Below are 6000 nucleotides of genomic sequence, written 5' to 3' on the forward strand. Positions count from 1 at the left end.
ATGATTATGCAAAACTCATACAACCATTAATAGTAGAATATATAACTAACTGGTCTATTCATAAAAAAATACAATGGATGGCAAATTAACCAAGAATATTCAAAAATAAGGAAAGTTGAGACAAGTTCTGAATGAAATATACTAAAAATTTCCTTCCAAAATAGAAAAAAATGTTAAAATTTATACTTCCTAACACCAAGAAAGAGATTCATACACATTTTATAGTCAGGTGTGCTCTGATTCATTGATTGTTTTAGGTATAATTGACATGCAACATTGTATTATTTTCAGGTATATAGCATAATGATTCTTTATTTGTATACATTATGAAATAATCACCACAAATGTCTAGTTATGATCCATCCCAATAACTTCTCTTTTCTTAAAGTTTTATTTATTTTTTTAAGATTTATTTATTTATTTATACAAGAGGTGGAGTGCAGGTCAAAAGTGCGAGAGGGTGAGAGGATTCACCAGAGACAGAGAGGGGAACAGAACAGGCAGATTGACAAAATACACTGCTGAAGGGAGCTGCAAGTGAGACAGGAGAGGTCCGAGCCATGTGGGACCCTTGCCAGCCAGGCAGGATCGATCGAACCAGCGCTGCAGAGACAGCAGACAGCTTCACAGTGCTGCACTCAATCACCTGCACCACCAGGGAGGTCCCCATCTCAACAACTTCTAAAAACTACTCTCATAGCAATGTCGATGTTCAAATATGCAGTACAGTATCATTAACTATAGTCATGCTATACATTACATCCCAGACTGGAATGTAATGTACTGCCACTTCATGCAACCACCAGTCTTTATCTATGAATTGATGAGTTTATGTTTTGGTGTTTTTTTTTTTTTTTTTTTTTTTTTTTAGATTCTGCATATAAGCAAGATTTTTTGATACTTTCCTTTCCCCAAGTTATTTCTTATTTTAATTCACAAAATGCCATCAAATTCCATCCATGTTATCACAAATGACAGAACTCCATACTCTATAATTCATTAATGAATGGCCTGAAATCTGCCATATTTGAGTGCAAACCAGAGGAAAAAACTTTTATCAGTCTACATTATGATGGAAAGAGCTCTATCCCCTGTTATAAACCTACAGGTCCAATGGTGTTGGAAGTATCCTCTTAATTTCAGGATTGTTTATAATGCCACTGAAAATCTTGCTAGGAGAATCATTGTGAAGATCACTGGATTTTTGTAGGATATCTGTGCCTTCTATGGTAAGTTATTCATTTACTTTTAGGGAGCCATTATACATTGTTTCCCAGTAGAGATTATGTAAAAAAAAGGACAGCAAGCATTATGCAAACTATTGGCCCTTTGTGTTATGTAAATATTCTAGTACACCACAAGGTCCACCACCATCAAGTAGATGAAAAGGAGTTTCTGATTAGATCCTGAAGGTAAAAGCAATTGCATAAAAATGTCAAACTTTCAGTTTCCCCTGCTTATAATCAATCCTCAATCCTTGCACAAAAGTAATATGAGAAATTAGTGAAAGAGAAAGCTTAAATTTCACTTGTGGATGATTTTGCAACAGAAATTGTGTTTAAGTTATCTAGAGGAAATAAAATCTTGACTTGAAATATCCAACAATGGGTCACTGCCTATCAAAATTGTGTGTGTGTGTGCATGTGTATATCAGTTAGCAAAAAATTAAAAACACTTCAAGTCACTAGGGAAAGAATTGTTCTATAACCCATCTTAAAATAATAATGTAAATAGTCAACATACATGAAATATTCAGTCTCACTTAAAAGAATTCAGTAACAAGTCCAATGCTTTATAAACATAAATTTAATTTTGAGAAAAAATGTTATTTAAATATTTTATTGTAAAACAAATCATAAATTGTATAAATTAACTAAATTATCATTTAGATTAACTAGTGCATAATAAGAAATAATAAACATAAATAATGGACTATATTATAGAAAAATCTTAAAAATCAGATATAGCATATGGTTATTTGAACAAGAAACAAAATAGGAAAATGTATGAGTGATAGACTCAAGAATAAGTGAGAAAAAATAAAGAAAATATTAAATAGTAACAGGAGACAATAAAATTTACTCAAGACTATAATGTTCATGTTAATATAATCTATAGTAGATTTAGATCATGAAAATTCAAAAATAGCCATGTATTAATCTCAAATTCCAAGTCAGTGAAAACACTGTATGTCACCTGCTGGAGGTGCCTTACCCTTATAAATTAATACATCCAAAAAAAAATTTGAAGGGATGAGAAGGAAATTTTCAATGAAGAGTAATTATGTGCAAGAGTATGAGGAGCCACTCCCACATCTATCCTTGGATCTGGTACCTATGTGTACCAAATTTGGAAGAATCAACAGATTCCAATTAAGAGCATTAGGGCATAACTGAGTATTCTGTAGCCATGTCTTTGTTTTCTCAATCCACCCCATCTGTACTTAATCACCACAGTGCACACCATGAGCATATATTCTTTGTCACCCTTCTGCTATGGAATGATTCCTTGGCCATTGTTGAAATGGTAATGCTGGCAAAAACAGCATTTTGGTAAGAAAAAATGATATGTCCACTATTTATATGTTACAGACAGAAAAATTGGTCATCCCCTTCATGATAAAAAGTATCCAGTGGAATTCAACCTTCAATCCATAGGCCATGTGTGTGCCAACCCCTCGGTTCTGCTGTAGGCAGTTGGCTACTCAGCAGCAGAGCCAGAACAGTCTTTGCATGGGGAAGTGTAGTCATTGAGCCCAATGATATGCAGTAAAATAGATGGAATAAAATAGCATAAGATTGTAATATGGCTAAGAAAATAATAACCACCTCTACAGACAACAAATTGCATTTAATAAACATTTTTAAAAATAAAACTTTTTTGTAAACCTGAATTTGATAGATGTTTTCTCTGCAGAATGAATAAAATCCATCTTTACAACAAACTATGTTATTAGCATTTAAACATTATAAACACATTAATTAAGCTTAGAAACACAACCAGGATCCCTGTTAATATTATTTGATATTAAACATTAATCTGATAATCTAGCTAGTGCAAAATACAAAAATGACAACCAAATACTGGAAAGAAGAATATAATTACCTTATAATATAAGAATATAATATAATATAATATAATATAATATAATATAATATAATTACCTTATAATATAAGAATATAATATAATATAATATATTCTTATAATATAAGAATATAATTTAGAGCTAAGTAATGATCAGTTCCAGTTCAAGACAGGAGGGCTACTAATTGACTCTGATGTAATAAAAGAAATATTAACATGCAAAAACATCTTTTCCTCTATGCCAGTTAGAAAAACGTAAGAAAGAAATGCATTCACATTGAGAATAAATTAAATAAAAATAATAATATTAAGAAAAATGCCATCCTCTAAATGAAGGAAATTAAAAATGTATATTGAAGATGCAGAAGAAAATTAATCATTGAAGCCATAGAACGTTCTAGAATAAGTCATTATAAAGATGACAGTCTTTATCAATTCGTGCATTTTCAAACATATTACAGTTAGGTTTTGTTTGGTTTTTTTTTTTTTTTTTTGCAATTTTGCCAAATCACTTTAAACTTGATCTTGGATATATAATAAGGGAAGATGGCCAAGGGAAATTTAGAAGAGTAATGAAAGGAGAGTTAACCTCCCAGATAATGAAAGTACAATAATTAAAATAACGTTGTTTAGGTCCAAACATTGACAGGGAGATAAATGTAACAAAATGAATGTTTCTAAACAATTGTATACATGATACATGTGATATTGTAAACAGATCCCTGTGGGTGCAGTGGGGCAAGATGGCTTTGCTGGCATGGAGGCTTGCTGGCCTCAGCCCACAGTCTGTGGATGTTCCCTTTCCCTGGGCCCCAGCAAGACCAACTCTAGCCATTACTCCCCGGAGTCCACAGGCCAATAAGACTGACATGACCTGAGTGCAAGATGGTCTGGGCAATTTTATCTTCCTTTTATATATAGTTCTAAATAAATCAGGTGCAAGATAAATGGACCAATCATGTGTGAGCTAAGTGGACCAGTCAGGTTCAAGCTCAGTTCATTAGTTAATTATTTGGATTGAAAAATGGAAATGAGTGATGAGTGCTAAACAGTCCAATCAGATGCTTAGAATTGAAAATGGTCCAATCAAGTTTGCATAATGGGGAGGTAAGGTAAAAGAAGAATCAGTTTTATTCGTTCTGCTCCCAGGCTCAGAAGAAAAATAGATCCTGGTCCTGACTTCTGAAGAAAGAAGGATTCAGCAGACAGACACTGAAGAATTCAGCCAGTACCCAGCTTTCAAAGAGAAAGCATTCGTCAGACCACCTTCAAAGCAAAAGGATTCTGCACCCAGCTGCTGAAGAAAGAAGCATCGAGCTCCATGGGATTCAGTGGATCTCCAAAGATTTCTAGATGACTCCCACACCTGCAGACCTCCACATCTACATAGACTCTTTTTTTTTTTTAAAGATTCATTTATGTACACATGCAAGACCTGAGGCACAGGCCAGAGGTGTGGGAGGGAGTGGGAGGAGAGGATTCACCAGAGACAGAGTGAGGAACAGAACAGGCAGATTGACTGAAATGCACTGCTGAGGGGAGCATCGGCAAGACAGGAAAAGGCTGCTGCGCCATGTGGGTCACCTCCCTGGTCAGGGAAGAACTCGTGCTGCAGTGGCTGCAGATAGTGCTGTGTCTTAACCCCTTGTACCATCAGAGAGGCTCCTCCATAGACTTCTTACAGAGATTTGGCCACTAAACCTGCCTCAGCCCTGCCACTGACATGGTCTTCAAGGAGCACTGTCAGGCTTGGTCCAGTGTCTCAAAGAGCTGACTATGGCCTCTGGTTCTCTGGCACTGGCTCCTGGAGCTGTTGAGACCATCGCTGTCTGGTCCAGTGTACAGCCCAGCCTTCAGATTGTGCTGTGGACTGCTGCAGTGCCACCTCATCTCCCACAAGTGGCCTTTATTTGGCATTTCTGGACGCAGTGTGACACTATCTGGGGTTATATAGTCATCTACTTGTGGCCTTAACCTCTCTTTTTTATTCCCCAATCTCCATGTGTTAAATAAACGCTGTTGTTGCACCCAGAGCCTGAGTGGTCTTGCAGTTGTGCGCATGGATGAGACCCCAATGACAATGATCTGTCTCCACACCTTGAGCACTGACATTTGACCCTTCTTTAGCACTGTTTTGTGCTGTATTTTAAGTGTCTGCACTGTTTCAGTATGAATGAACAAATGATAAACTAGAATTATACAGTCAATAATGATGCATTGATCAAAAGATGGTTGCATAGTCATTGTTCACCATAAATCCATGAATACTCTATGAGAATTAGATAGTTAATGGAAAAAGGCAGATAAAAATTGGTTTAAAAACTAAGCATAAAACATTAGAAATGTACAACTATAAGGAAAGTAATCAACACATAAAATACATAGAAATATAAAATCTGTTAGTAAAATAATTTTTGAATGGCAATAACTCAAAAAGAATAAAATGCAAAACAAACTCAGATAAGTGAATTATAACTTAAAATTTAAGGAGAACCTAAAATATAAAAATAAGGCATTGATACCCCAGATTAAAAACTGGCTAAGAATATAAAAACTATTTGTCAAAGTGGAAAAATGTAGATAATACATCATCTTTTCATTTACTCAATAAATACCCTGTAGATAAATATTTTCCAAGAGATTTTTGGCATTTAATATCGTGGAGTAAAGAGCTGACTAAATTTGCTCTCTGGCTTTGTCAACTGTTTTATCCCCAGAAACTTTTAGAGCCATTTTTTTTAAACTTTAAAGTTAAGTTTTTTGCATAAAGATGTTTCTTTTCCACCTGAATTACTTGTTTGTTCAGCTTTTGTTCAATTGTCACTACTCTGTCATTTTTTATTTCCAGAAAATTTAATAGACATTTTGAAACCCTTCTGTGGCAAAAACTGCTTTTAGTTACGAGTTACCAAGTT

Source organism: Talpa occidentalis, unplaced genomic scaffold (genome assembly GCF_014898055.3).
Source record: "Talpa occidentalis isolate TD23 unplaced genomic scaffold, MPIMG_talOcc4v2.1 talOcc4.10, whole genome shotgun sequence".
In the NCBI taxonomy this organism is placed as follows: Eukaryota; Metazoa; Chordata; class Mammalia; order Eulipotyphla; family Talpidae; genus Talpa; species Talpa occidentalis.